This window comes from Bombus vancouverensis, chromosome 6 (assembly GCF_051014615.1).
Source record: "Bombus vancouverensis nearcticus chromosome 6, iyBomVanc1_principal, whole genome shotgun sequence".
In the NCBI taxonomy this organism is placed as follows: Eukaryota; Metazoa; Arthropoda; class Insecta; order Hymenoptera; family Apidae; genus Bombus; species Bombus vancouverensis.
In genome coordinates this window covers 17,502,888-17,518,228 of record NC_134916.1, presented here as the reverse complement: position 1 = coordinate 17,518,228, position 15,341 = coordinate 17,502,888, and the positions used below count along the sequence as shown (strand labels likewise).

Here is a 15,341-nt window from a genome sequence, read left to right as displayed (position 1 = left end):
CTCCTTGCTTTTCTCTTTCTTCGTCTTCGTGAATGAGACGTTAATCGAATTTAAATCGAAATCGTCGAAAGAAGCATCGATAAAATACTCCAAAGTCTCCATAACCACGTTAATTAAAAATGTTGTAATAGAGATAAAGATATCTATAACGTAAAAAACTGTAAGCACGAGCTTAAGATTTCAACAGAGCCTGTCGACGCATAGATACGGTTTCATTAGATCGTCAATTGCCAGTCAATTGACGATTATTGTTCGATCACTGGCACATCCGACGAGGAAATAAAAGAAACATCTGCTCGTCCCCCCTATTTTTTCTCAGTGCTGCCTCTCGATAGCTGGTTTCTTCTCTTTTTCTCTGCACAGAAGATCAAACATCGTACAGAGCGTTGAAAGAGCCAGCCTTTTTACTTTCTCTCTTATTCCGAATCCAATATCAATACCATACAAATTAATAACGTTCGAAAGTCACAGAGAACGTAAAAATAATTCGCAAGACCTATTTTCAATTTTATACAGGTCATTTTTCCCTATCAAACGTATTGCAATGGAAATAGCAGCGAATTATTTGTCTTTTCGGCTCAATCTACTCAATCTTATCCAATAAGGAATAAACGAACTTTGATCAATACTTGATCAAGTTAAATTGTAATCAAATCTTATTAACGCTTATATATACAGGGTGGTTGGTAACTGGTGGTACAAGCGGAAAGGGGATGATTCTACGCGAAAAATGTTTATAAAAATTAAAAAAATAACATCAATCGAGGCAACGATCTGCAGTGAGAGCCATTATGAGACGCGATAAAGTGCACGCGTACCGAGCGAAAATTCAAAGTCGATTTTCTCGAAAACAAAGCCTCGAACGACAAATTTTTATTCTATATTTTCGACTTCTTTTTTCGCGTAAAATCGCCCCCTTTCCGCTTGTACCACCGGTTACCAACCACCCTGTATATATATATATATTACAAAGGAAATCAAGTTACAGTTTAAAGACTTATAAATTTACTTTAGTGAAAATTACAATTAAAATCGACGAGTACATCTACTGATTTGTGGATATAAGCATATTCGTGAATCATGTACACGTTTCTATATCGTCATGAAATCAAATCACGAGGTTGAATCCGAAACGCGCTGGATCAACGAGAGACGATATCCAGGACTACGCGCGAGAATCAAAATTTCAAGCAGCGAATCTGTCGCCGCAGAGCAGCGTATTGCATAATGCAATAATTAAACGGATTTGAAGCCCGTGCACCTTGGCCTCTCCTCGAGCGACAGAGAACCCGGAACGACGATGCGACGACGCGAATCGCGTACACGCGCGCGCTTTTCAATTTGTCCCGGTTGCTTAACAATAAAAGACTATTCCATTTCATGAGAATATAGTTTTCATAAGATTACAGAATCGTGGTCGTATATCGCGTTACAACGAGATAGAGTTTCGTTTTGCCAAGGTTTTTCACGACACGCGTCGCCTACGCTTTCCTCATCTATCTTTTTCCTCTACTTTTTGTTTCTTTTTTACCTTCCTCGATAGTTGCATCTCACGCTTCGCGAACGATCGATTTAACGCGACACCGATGCTCATCGATATCCGCCTCGATATAAATATTTGCCGTACACGTAATTCTGCGCATGCAAGCTAGATACACCAGATAAGCATTTTTTTTTTTTCTTTTTTCTTGAATTCGTCGGCGAAAGAAATTGGACGTTCACCCTATGACAGTGTGGCAGGAGCGACGAAGAATTCAGGATTACAGATTTAGAAAATCATTGTCTTATCGTCTAAGATGTCCTGCATTTCCAGTACGAGATACAACAACTTTTTGCAGGAAGAACATACACGAAACGTAATTCGTGTCTGGTCCTTTTTAGTTTTTTAGCTGAAGTTTTCCGATAGTTAGATAGTCGAAAGTTAACTCACAACGATGGTGAACGGTGAAAGTGATCTGTGTCTCAATGTATCGTCGAATAAACATCAATCGATGCCTATTTCCTCGTGTGATCTACAATTTCATAATTTAATTACATGCACACATATAGTTCTTCTGCGATATAATTACAGAGTATAGATATACATATATAATAATTAAGAGCATAGATATAGATATATAATTACAGATATACTCGTAAAAGTAGCGTAATATAATGAATTACTTTACTAAAAAATAAAAGAAACATATTATAGATATTAAATGTATCGAATAGAAATAAAAAATGTTACAGAGTATTATTTTGATCTCCTGGAGAAAATCAGAACATGAAAACTAAAATCGAACAATAAAAAATCTTCCGGCCTTTGATCATGTTATGGTCTTAGGATTTTATTTCGAACGTTTAAGAAATTTATGATATATACAATAATTGTTGTTATTTCTGTATTCAGAGGTAGGATCATAATAGCTGTTATTTTGTTCTTTGGATAAATCTATCACACCGTTCTGAGCCGAAAAACCTTTATTGCACTTTCTTACGTGGACTAGGGATAAAAACAAAAGAACATCTTAAACCTATCGATTAAATCTATCGATTGTACCTAGAACTATCTTCTAGTTACTATTTATTGTAACTAGCGTATCTGCATATAGATGGCGGGCGCCAACTCGCGTTGTCATTTTCGACAATAATTGATACAGTTTGCTCGAGTTTGTCTCTTGTGTGGTTGTGGCCAAAAGGGCTAAAGAGAGAGAAAGTAAGTGGTTCGAATTTTGTAGAGGGAAATTGATTAGTGGGTACGTGAAAGATGGTCCAAGGCCATTTGGCAAGTTCTTCAACGAGTTATTTTTGATTGACGAGGGTCTTTCGGAATAGTTCAAAGACCTGTTAGACAAGGTCGTTTTAGAAAAGACGTAACATGATAATGGAAATGGAGTCGGAAATGGAGCGAATATTTGAAATTCGAATGGGAGTGGAGTTATCGAATCGGCGTAAATGGATCACGTGACGTGCAATGGAGAAAATTTGATATGCGCATGGAATTTGAATGGTTCGGGAGAATTCGAGTCTTTCGAAGTATTTCAAATTACAGATGAGATGTACACGCGTATATCGAATGTTCTGTTCTTTTCTTTTGCATTTTTCTTTTTTTCTTTCCTTTTTTTTTTTTTGTTAAGTTGCTTCAAACGTAAAACCAGGGTTTATATTCCGTTTCATCTTAAACGTTGAATCGAAACGGGAAATTTTGAGTATCCATTACGAAAAAGGATTATATAGCGGGGTCCTCTCTCGTGTGTGTTTACGATGATATGTGACCTTGCTCGACAGGTCGTTGAACTCAACTTAAAAGAGGCTATCACCCTACAGAGTAAAAAATAGAACGTTTCATTAAATCTTCCTAAGGCTCTCGATTTCACTGTGCGTTGCGAAAATAATCCACTTCCCGTGAATTAAAAACACATAAAGCGTTCGCGAATATATAGAATTTTGAAAGATTTTGAAAGATCATTTCAATCGAAGTTCTTTTAAATACCATTCATTGGATTGTAGAAATAATACTTTGCAGATAAGTAGAAAATTATAAGATCGATATAATTTTCCATAAAAACGTTATCGATAAATTTCTAACAACATTTCTTCAGATCTCAAACGAATCTCGTAATTGCTGCTAAAAATGTATGCTTGCTAAAAACAGTATCTATTAAAAAAAAAAATACGATAAATTCCGTGAACGTTTCACGCTTCGCTGTTTTTTATTCAAGTAAAGAGAATTTCATAACTCAAAGTTATCTAACGGATCGCTAGAAATGAACTAATTTCGAAAATATTTGTCGCGATCGGTGAAAAAATTCAAACATGAGATGAATGGCTGGTATTTGAATACATTGAATAGATTTTTCAATTGCGTACGGTATAACAGTTCGGAATGGCATTTGTTGTCACGAACGAGCGATTTTCATATGATTATACAGACGACAATAATTCATATTTAAACATAAGATAATCTGATAGTTCTCGAGATGATAAGTATAATAAATGTAATATAATTATTAAACTGCAGTTATTTTTTCCAAATTTATATTTGTATAAATAATATAAATAAAAGAATGACACCTAAATAGAAGACCATTTTATGTATTTTAAATATTAAAACAGTTATTATACTTTGCACATTTTCTAGATTTTTTCATGTAATATAATTATGAAAATCGAGAAACGAAATATTTAACTCGTTTGTTTATTGAACAAGTGAAAATTTCCGCATCCATGGCTTTTGCCGTAAGAGGAGCAAATGTAGTATATGAGAGAGAGTCGATACTCTGCGATATCGATTCCAGGTCAGTCAAATCGAAGTGCACGAAAAGAAGGAAGTTCAAGCGATTCACCACCCGCGCGAAATGTCATTAACCCTTTGCGGGATTTGCCGAGTGTACGTCTCGACCCACGCTGCATACGATGTATAATGCGATATATCCGTTTTGCATCGAAATAAAACTAATAATAGAAAGTTTCGATCATTGACGCAACAATATGCATGCACTTATAATCTACCGCCAATAATATGGAAGAAGGATATGCGAGAAAGATATGCGAGAAAGATACACCGAAGATGAAATCGAGTTGGTCAAGTCATTGGCCTTTACTAGACGAAGTTACGTGGACGTTTTTACGATAAACGCGATGCAAATAATGTACACATGCTGCACAAGGTAGTTGCAGTCGTTGATACTATGGCTCGTGATACAAATCGTTCATTGTCTTTATTTTTCTAACTTTGTTTAAACGATATACTATATGATCATCTTTGTAATACGAAATTATTGTAATAATTTTGATTCGAATAAATCTTGTGAAATACATGAAAAGAGACTTGATCTTTTCCTTTGCATTATTTTCTTTTGATATAAATTTTATAATTCGGTTGTCGGTAGAATTGTAATGATAAGCCTAAAAAAATCATACTATATCATTAATTTAGATATAACCTCTTCTAAATGACTTCATGTAAAATATTTGAAAATAGGTTTTAATTTTCCTCTGTATTGGCTTCTTCTGGTGCAAGTTCTATATCTTAATCGACGATATAGCTGTAGCCTTAAATTTGAAAGTTGAAATTAAATTAAATTTGAAAAAGTGTAACAAACGATTCTTATTGCGAGCTACTGCATGTCAACAACGAATGAAATAAAAAGAAACAATTGAAAGATCGTGACTACGCTTATTATCGCCGCGAAGCGGAAGTAGTAGTAACCGAATCAATTTCGCGCGTTCCCCTAATATCAAACAAATTAATTTCATTCCACGTTCCATTTTCGTAGTTTTCGCGTTCACGGCCGAAATCGTATGCGATAACACACACACGATCGGCGTAAAGCGTGGCGTGCTATTGAAAGGAGGATAAATAAAACGTGCCGATTGAAATCGCTCGTGTGGAATCTTTTATAAGACGAATCGTATAAATCCTACACGATTCTCCAGGAACGACTAAGTACGTGCGCTCACGATAGGAGCTCCTTCTATCGAGGAGCTAGCTAGATGATTCTCTGTATAGGTATATAAAATTTATAATTGAAAACAAAAATTAGATTGTACATTAAAGTAAATAAGATATACACAAATTAATTCTGTATAGTTGAGATTTTGTTCAGTCATAAAGATAAGAATCGTTAAAACGTCTCCTCTAGGTTTAGAAACTAGCATAGTTACAATAAATAGGATACTTGACACCAATCATTTTTAACTGCATTAATTTCTTTTTAAAATCTGTGCTGCGACAGTCGTTTGTATTGTCAATAGCGCTATTAACGCTTTGTTAATATTATTCAGGAATTTTACGAATAGGAAGGATTTCAGCTCCAAAAAGGCGTAGAGACTTTAATTGGCAACGACTTCAAATAGACTGTGTGCGCACAGAATAACAACACACTCTTGCCACAGTCGAAGTATCGAGAGATTCGAACGCGAAGGAAATTAACTTGGCGGCTAACGTCAAGCGGATCTGCCGTTGAAAAAGCCCCGTTCTAATACTGTCAGCTGATGCCTAAAAGTATGGAGAGCTTATTACAAACGATCGAAGCACGCACTCGATTCTCCACGCACGTTCCTTCAGTCGTCTAAAGAAAAATGTCTGTCCCATGTTACTTGACAGATCTATTAAAACTTATTGACACGTTTCTCACGCACACCAGTCATCCTACGATTTGTCCTATGGAATAAAATCTAACCTATCGAGACATATAGAACAATCAAATATTTCACGAAGAAAAACAATGCAAGTAAAACATACAGAAATATTCATAGATATCGAAGATTATAAAGGAAAATGAGCCGGAGGAACGAAAATAAAAGGAAACTTGTACTTTGAACTATCGGCGTTAGCCGAGAGAAGAAGAAAAAACGTGTTTACTCACGTTCTGGTCGCCTGTACCAGTTCCAACACTTTCGGAGCACTTCACGTTGTCGATCGAAATCGTTGAACGTAGTGCGGTAACGCACCGGTCTTACGAATGTCGGAACACGTTCCTCGAATGGCCAAAAATATTTCAAACTACGTTCACGATGGTTCGTCGATGCACCTCAACGAAAAAGGCGAAAACGTTCGTGATTTTGCCTCGCTAGTTGTTCATGTAAGTACGTGTCACGGATACTGTGATTCTCTTCTGCACAGAATTTGTAAACGTCCACTACGTTTGATACACAGACAGAATTGGTTGAAACGTTCACGACGCTGATTATATCGAATACGTGCAACTTGATTATGGTCGTAAAATCACCGATACGTGCGTACGTATACACGAGAGTTTAGAAGACGACGCACGAGCAAAAACGTTCGCACCGCTCGGTGGTTCTGGCACGACTGGAATACTGGAAGCGGACTCGCCTCGACTTTACATATGGCTGCGTATCGTCCAATGATCAATCGACTCCAACTTGTTCAAATACTTTTGTGAATTTTCGAATTTTGTCTATCGGTATAGAAATAATATAACTCCTATTATCTAGAAAAACACACACAAATGTGAAAATAGTAATTATTGTTTAATGCAATAATGAAAAACATCGTTTGCTGATAAAGTAAACGACCTTGAAAAACTTTACATAAAAAGTGTTTTTTTAATGGATATCAGTTAATGGATATTATTATTTATTACTTATTCACTCATAATTTTTTCATAATGAAAAAGAATATCTTTTAGCACTCGTAGAGTACGAGACATTTTCGCCTATTCAACCGATAGACCCATCGGTATTGTAGAAATTCTTGGATACATATTGCCATCTGTTTATTACAGACAAGACACAGCGAGGTAAAGACAGGTACAGAACGGACGTGACATCACCGACCAATTCAATGGTAACATGAAATGCTTTTTCCCGTCCCACGTTTTGGTGGTCACCTGATCTCTTTACCATTTTCGCGTCACATGCGACGTTATCGATTTAGTAGAGTACTGGTTTGAATTGAAACTAAATTTTCCTATGAAATTGCAAATAATGTATTTTTGTATTATGTATTTCTTCGATTCTGTCTATTTAGATCTGAAGATCTAAGAATAGATATCATAATATTCTTTGAGATTTAATTGCGAATACGTTGCATCTTCAACCATCCAATCCATTTACCAACTAACGTCAAATTGAGCTCGTTGTAAAAAATAACTAAGACACGTATCCGCCTGCTACCTCGAGTTCACGCGTATTTGCACATGTTTCCACACGTCTCCACCTACTTCCATGCGTCTCCGTTTGCACACGTTTCCTCGACTTTCCACGCGTTTCCACACTTTTCCTTCAGTTTACGCGCATCTTCACGCGCGTCTCTATCTGTCTCTACCTGTTTTCTCCCGGTCAAACTGAACATCGTTTTGCATTAATTTAGACAAGTGAATGAAATTTTATTCGAATCTTTTTGTCAACTACGGTCCTTAATATTTTGGATGAACTAAATTGCGAGACATTTAACCCAAATTGATATGTTAGCCGATATTCTTTATTCTTTAATGAATTGCGTATGATCGAGGCGTATCTCGTAACGAATAAATAAAGGCGCGAGACCCAGTGATACAAACCTTTTATGTCCTGGTTTTCTCTGTAGAAAAGAGGCTAGCTTACATGAAGATGCAACTTGCCCTTTGATGGTTGCTGACATCATTGGTGACAACAGGACTCGCGTTAGCAGACCTTAGATATCAAATACGGAGTGACAATGGAAACAAAATTTCTTGGCAATCGTATCGGTAAAACAGTAAAACGTCGGTAGGCCGACGTTACAAATGTCACGTCTACTCTGTATCTCGTGGATGAGATAATCACTGACGAGTCGTCTCTGATAATTCCTATGTTCGCCGTAGAAAATCGTAGAGGGCGTAAGAAACATTTTGACTTTTTGACAGGCGGTATTTCATAACCTATGATACAAAGTTTCATTCCGTCATGTCTATTCTGTCCTTGGTTGATATTTTATTCGGCTGGCGCATAGTACCGTGAAATTGCTGGTAACCAGTACTGACGCATACGCTGCCACAATCATAGGAATAATTATAAGCAGAATTCACACTAGTGGTAACGATAGCTTTTCGTTAATAACATTTTAAAGAGTAACGAGCGTCGACTAAAACCTACTGGAGGTTGCTCAGGAGAGTATCCTTGACGACAATATGTCAAGATCAAGGTCATCGAAGCTGACTTTCATTATCATATCTACTCTTACGAAGCAAACAGTTGTTGTTCGTATAAGAAACGTGAAATCACCCAACGTTGAATCACACAACCGCAAATCATTTAATTTCGTATCAAACACATTGCTGGCATCGCTAGTAAATTAACTACGTGATCTTGAGATGCGGATAGGCTGGACAAGAGCTATCAGTTAACTCAGTGTGTTAACTGATAGCTCCTATCTACTATATTCACACTCTCAATCATTCCATTAATTAAGATCAAAATAGAACGAAACAAAATAGTATTTCTGTAATCATTTACCCTTTTATGATACGTATTATGTTTCAGATAACTTTTAATGTCTATACATGTACCAAATAGGTTATTGATATATTTCTTTAACAATTCTTCTATATTTAAAACAAAAGCTATCAACGCAGAGTGAAAGACGAATTTTATTTTCGAGACAAGCTACTTCTATACTATGACAGAAAGATGATGCAAGAAGGATTTTAGAAAACTCTGACAATCGCTACTGTATCTCGTCTCTCTGGTATTAGACTATCAAATAGAACGAAGTAGACAAGAAGGTTGTTTAAAAAAGAATGTATGAAATTATAATGTACAAGGAGGTGCAATTTCAGGATGAAATAATCTCAACGACGTTAATCTTTTCATTTTATTGTACCAAAAAATTTCATCTCCTTCAATCATTATTAATTCAATATAATATATTTATCCTTTATATTTGTTATATCTTATTTATAATAAATATTTATAATAGTGTAGTATTCATCGTTATTCTTTATTGTGTCGCCATGAGCCATGAAAACGTGGAATCAGCAAGTTCTTAATTATCGTTACTATACTAACTAGAAAGACGTTTTGTGATCCTTTTTAATAAATCCACGAAACATATTAACAGAAGCACGCCACGTGGTTGCGTGTTTCTCTCTTTCTCTTCCTCTCTCTCTCTCTCTCTCTCTTTTTGTATGTTTCCTTTTCGTTTTCTTTTTTTACTTTACTTTTTTTTTTTCTAAAAAGAGTAAAGTGCGGAGACACTTGTGTAAATTCCCAGATATTTTGACCGGAAAAAACAGTTTGTTCTTTCTCCTTATTTTCACTTCTTTTAACCGTGTATATTTTAATTGATGAGAGCATTCAGACATAGACAATTCGTACGTTAAAACAATAGATATCTAAGGAAATTTTACAACTCGCTTAAGGCTCTAGTTCCCTTAAATCAGTTCGAATTAGAATCGAAACGAGGAACGTGTATATGTGTATGTTAATATTCTCCGAAAATTTCGGGTTCGTATCGACAATATCTTCACCGAACGATTATTCGCAAATACATGATCTTCTCTTTTTACGCCGTGATCGTTTCTATTGATCGAACGATAAATCGAACAATTGAAACCCTCGTATGTAACTGATTTTAATGTACTAAGGCCTTAATGTGTCGAAGCAGCGGAGCTAATTACCGTTATACAATAAGAAAATATATATACCTCTACGGACACCAATAATTCGATCTCACGATTGTACGTGGAACGTGGACACAGTTCCCAAAAACATTACTTCTTTTTCTCATTTTCTTTTATTTAACTATTTATCTTCTTATTATTCTTTTTTTTCCTTTTTACTAGCAAGTCGATTTTCGGAAATTCGCAAACAAGTGCTCCAAAAATTTGCCACGTCGCTACGTTCCTCTTTTGCTCCATTCCTCTTTTTAATTCTTCTAAAGCTTAACTTTGACTTCTTTACTTATTTTTTTCTTTTTTTTTTTTCTTTAACAAGTACCTCGATTCCCTGTAAACCCTGCAGTACTCGTGCGAGTCAACGAGTTTGTTGGTCGGCTGGCGTTCCGACAGGTTTACATATAGCACGTGTTGTATCTTTACGACTTTCTGCGAAAACTGAATTGAACACATTAGACTGCAACGAGAACATTTTTTTTTTCCTTTTCTTTGCTCCTTTTATCGACGATTCTGTGTCGCGAAGTATTACGAGTAGACTGTGGATGTTTATGCGAACTCACGTTTCTATATAAACATAAGCAGAGAAAAACGAAATCTAGATATCATAACGAATATCGTACTGTAAACATTTTTACAGATTCCGTGCATTCTGTAATTTCTCGCATTTTTTAAGTTTCCCATAAATGCATAAAAAATCCGCAATCTTAATTACGATGTATCACCGACTGACTTACTGCAGAGTTAATGACAATCGTGTTTTGTATGTTTCAGCATCTTAATGTTAATCTGACATTACACGCTACGTATTGAGAATACTTCTACCGACGCAGTACCTAAGTTTTAAAGCCCTGCATACTCGAACCTGATTTTTGTTTACTTCGTAGATCAATCGTTCTTTGTTCTTTTTTATTTCAGAACGACTGTGACAAGTCAATAATAAAACGTGTTCACTTTCACGTGACTAAGACTCACCGACTAACAGTCGCTTAAAAGAAAATATGTTTCTTCTTTTTCTTTCTTTCCCTCCTCTTATCGTGTCCCTCCTCTCTCTCTTTTATATCCGTTATTGTGCATCACCTTCCTCTTAATCGTTCATCACATATATATATATATATATATAATTGCATTTATGTATCAACTATTTCGCGATCGAATCAGACGATCGAATAGGATGTTGCTCAACTTCCGTCACCGCATCCCATCTCGTATAACGAGATCTACTACGCTTACGAATTTCAAAATATTACAGCGTACTTCAATGTATCAGACGCATAATGGAGAATATATTTCGTGACTCGTTTTATTCGTTACCTTAAAATTTAATTTCCATTTAACTTTAATCTCGATTCTTGTAGAATTAAAAAGAAGAAAGAAGAGAAGAATAAAATAACAAGCTCGTGCCCTCGCGATAATCCTATGATCGTTCTTTTCACAATAAGTACGTTATTGACCATTCACGAAGAAAATCTGACAACGATTCTCTTCGTTCGTCTATGCTGAAACATTTAAACGCAGAATTTCGCGTTTTCATAGTATACGAATTCCTTATTCCGACCATCTTGGATATCGACTTCGCGTATAATATCGTGAAATTTGTCTACGAAGATGTTGCAAAAGTTCAACTTTGCATCGTTATGCGTCGTTCATAACGGTTCTTCTCTTCCTTTTTTTTTTTTTTAATATACAGGGTGGTTGGTAACTGGTGGTACAAGCGGAAAGGGGGTGATTCTACGCCAAAAAAGAAGTCGAAAATATAGACTAAAAATTAAAAAATTAAAAAATTTTAAAAATTAAAGAAATAACGTCAATCGAGACAACGATCTACAGTGCGATCCGTTATAACGAGACGCGATAAAGTGCACGCGTACCGAGCGAAAATTCAAAGTCGATTTTCTCGAAAACAAAGCCTCAAATTAAAAATTTGTATTCTACATTTTCTACTTCTTTTTTCGCGTAGAATCACCCCCTTTCCGCTTGTACCACCGGTTACCAGCCACCCTGTATATACAACTACGAGCAAGCTCGATATCCATTAAAAATTCGTATACGATTTGCCCTTGTTGTAACTGAAACGTAAGACGAAGAGTTTCGATAGAGCGTTTCATAAAAACTGTGCAAGAGAACAGAAGAAAAGAAACAGAATAGAACTTCGGTATGAATAGATGGAGATGAAAGAATCAAATCGAATATATTCTCCGTTAACGTAATAGCATCGTTGTTGGGTATCTTGTGTAAAACTAGCTTCGATCGTTTCTAATCGTACGATAACGATAAGTTCTGTATAGCTTTAATCAACCATTATTGCGAATGCGTACGTTGGCATCGTCATTAACACATTAGATAACATCGACGATATAGTTATTATGAACGAGTAGCAAAAATATTGCTATTTCCTTGTCTCGGTGGAATTTATCCGAAAGTGGGAGGAAGATGTATCGCTGAAAATTAGTTCGATTATCGTAAAACTAAACGTTGAAACGCGTTACGAGAGAAGATGTCCTCGAACGATCATTGAGAATCTTAACGACGGAGCAAGAATAGCCGTGGCAATGACGAACGCTTAACTCTTCATAGGCAAACATATTTTTTGAATTCCCTTCTAGATGAACTGAATCGTTTTGAACGCTTAATGTCGTCGGTACGTTATATACAATCGTTCGTTAGATTAAACGGTTGAAACTTTTTCGATAGAAATAAAAATTCAAGAAAAGAAATACAAAAGTAAAGTTTCGTTTAAGTATTCAGTTAGGATTCAGTTTATCCGCGAAGGTCTAACTTTCTTCTATCGAAGATTGTGCAGAAAAAAGCATGATATATACTACTTGTTGAAGTGAACTTGAAAAATACCATTCGTTTGTGCCCGTAAATATAAAATATTGAACGTAATTATCTTGTTGCAATTTTATTAAATTTATCCTTCAAAGGGTTAATTTCAAAATTAAACGAAACGACAGTTCTATTAGCGCGTATATCGATTGACAGCCAATTTTGAATTTTAAAATTGCCACGATTTCGAAATTTTCTTTCTTTTTTTTTCACGATCAAATACATACGTACGATGTTTTTCTTCCAACCATTAAATACATACATAAATTTTCTACCAATCATTAAAATATTCAGATTCTATCGTACGACTGTTCTTGCTCCGACAAAGAAACGACTGGGTTCCGTAGCTGCGCCTAAAACGTCAGCTTCGTCGCGGCCTTACGATGAAAAATTGTAAACACGATGAACCTTAGTTGTAAACTTATCGCGATACTCGAAACATTTAACGAACGGTCAGTTGATTCTTCGCAGAAGAAAGCGGAAACGTGGCCGCCTCCCCTGACCAGAATGGAAATTAACGAAGTGACACTCGCTTTGGCAACGAATGGCATTGCTCGTCACTGCTTGCTTCTGCAGTTGTCCCACGATCGTGTATCCACATATACTTACGTACGTTTCATTCATTTTTGCACGAGTTCAAACGAGCCAGACATTCGTCTTTCAACGACTCGAGAAAACGGCTAACGCGATTTCGCCGGATAACTCTGGGCAGTCGCGAATAACTCTGCGTCGTCTAATATCGATCTTAATCGCCGATCTTAATTACACGCGTTGAATTTGATCATAGATAACGACTCCTTTGCATTATATACGTTTTACGTAAATGCTACGCCACGAAAAAAAAAAAATAAAAAAGAAGGGAAAAGAGTGGAAACACAGGGAGAGATGCGTATGAACGTAAGCAATGACGCGATGTCATTTTTTCAAGTTTGACGAGTAATAAAACGAATTATAAATTGGAGGAATAATTTAGAGAAGAAAGAATCTTCGTTCGATGGGTGCACGATTAAAATGGAAAGGCATAATATAGACTTGCGTACTACTGTTCGAAGGTTTCGCATCACTTTTTTGAATTTCGCAATTCGTGGAAGAAAATAAAAATGGTTTACTATGTTTTGTCTTACATTGGTTTATTAGAAGCTTCTTGCATTGTATTGTCATGTGTGTTCGTTCTTCGTTTTTATAAAATCACGAATTGAGCAGAGTTCTTGTTCGCGATAAAATTATAATTCGAAACGTACTCTGAAATTCTGTAAGCAATACCTGAGACAAAAATACGACGAAAAGAGACTTTATGCATCGTGGTTTGTCCATCGATCGATCGATCGATCGATCGATCGTTAACTCCATTGAGTTTGCTAAGGAATGAACTGGACAAAGTTAATGGGAAAATCCAATCTAACGTCTTAGACGCATCTCTAGGAATTAATGTGAAATAATTGGAAAAATTTGTAAAAGGGATACCATAAATATGAGAAATTTTGACGAGGAAGAAAAGTTATTTTGATAATGAATCCTAATCCAAATCTTACTTTCTTCTTCTTATAATTGTATGTACTAACTTAAAATATACAAAAGTTCAAATATTAATTAGTATTTCTTTTTCATAAGAACTGTAGGTAGTTCCTTTTTCGTTAAACGACTGATCCCATACTTGTGAGCGATAGCGCGCGAAGGAACAACAAATGAATTGATCTAATAAACTTACGAGATTAAGTATGCGGTAAGACGTACAACGTAGATGTAATAAACATAAGGAGAGACAAACAACAATTGCAAAAAAATAAAAAATGATTATTAAAACTATCCTTTCGGTTGGTTAAACAATCAGTTAGTAAAACCATAATAATACATAATAGAGTTATGCGAATACGATCAATAATAACATAATAATTAATCGATAAACCTATGTTACATGTATAAAAGTAATAATGTGAGATCTGTGAATACGACTTTACCTCGATTACTGTAACCTACGAGAACGCAAAATTTGTGATTATCGTTTCTTAAGCTCTCTTCCTTCTATATTTCTTTTTCTTTTTCTTTTTTTTTTTTTTCTTCTTTATCCGTTCGATCCTTTTGCTTATCGTATCAAGGATATCTTCGAAAAGAACATAAGCGCCCGAAGACGCGTGCAAAGATGCTAATGAGAACGTATTAAAGCTTGCTACAACAGTTTACTTGGAAGTAAAGTGAATATTCCATGGAGAGGTATAGAGCACGGATAAACACTGAGAGAAATTAGTGTAAATTACTGTTCAGAATTACAAACGGACTATCTAAATACAAAACGATGATAGAAAGAACAGAATCTGAATCATTGTCACTTAATCTTTGTGTATTTTTCTTCGTGTGTCGTCCTAAATGTAATTTCGTTGAAAGAGAAGGTTCACGAGTATATCGCAATGACCAGATGATACAAAAAAGAAG

The 15,341-nt window shown here is 35.6% G+C and overlaps 1 protein-coding gene across 4 annotated transcripts in view; it reads right to left on the bottom strand.

Moving 5' to 3' along the window:
* The window catches only part of LOC117159743 (Inositol 1,4,5,-trisphosphate receptor), a 48,301-nt gene extending 41,491 nt beyond the window's left edge, over positions 1-6,810 (bottom strand). For all 4 annotated transcript variants that reach the window (XM_076619457.1, XM_033339877.2, XM_033339876.2 and 1 more), the window contains exon 1: positions 6,354-6,810. The gene's annotated coding sequence lies outside the window, so the exon portion shown is untranslated. The remainder of the gene's footprint in view (positions 1-6,353) is intronic.
* Between the last annotated feature and the right edge of the window lie 8,531 nt (positions 6,811-15,341).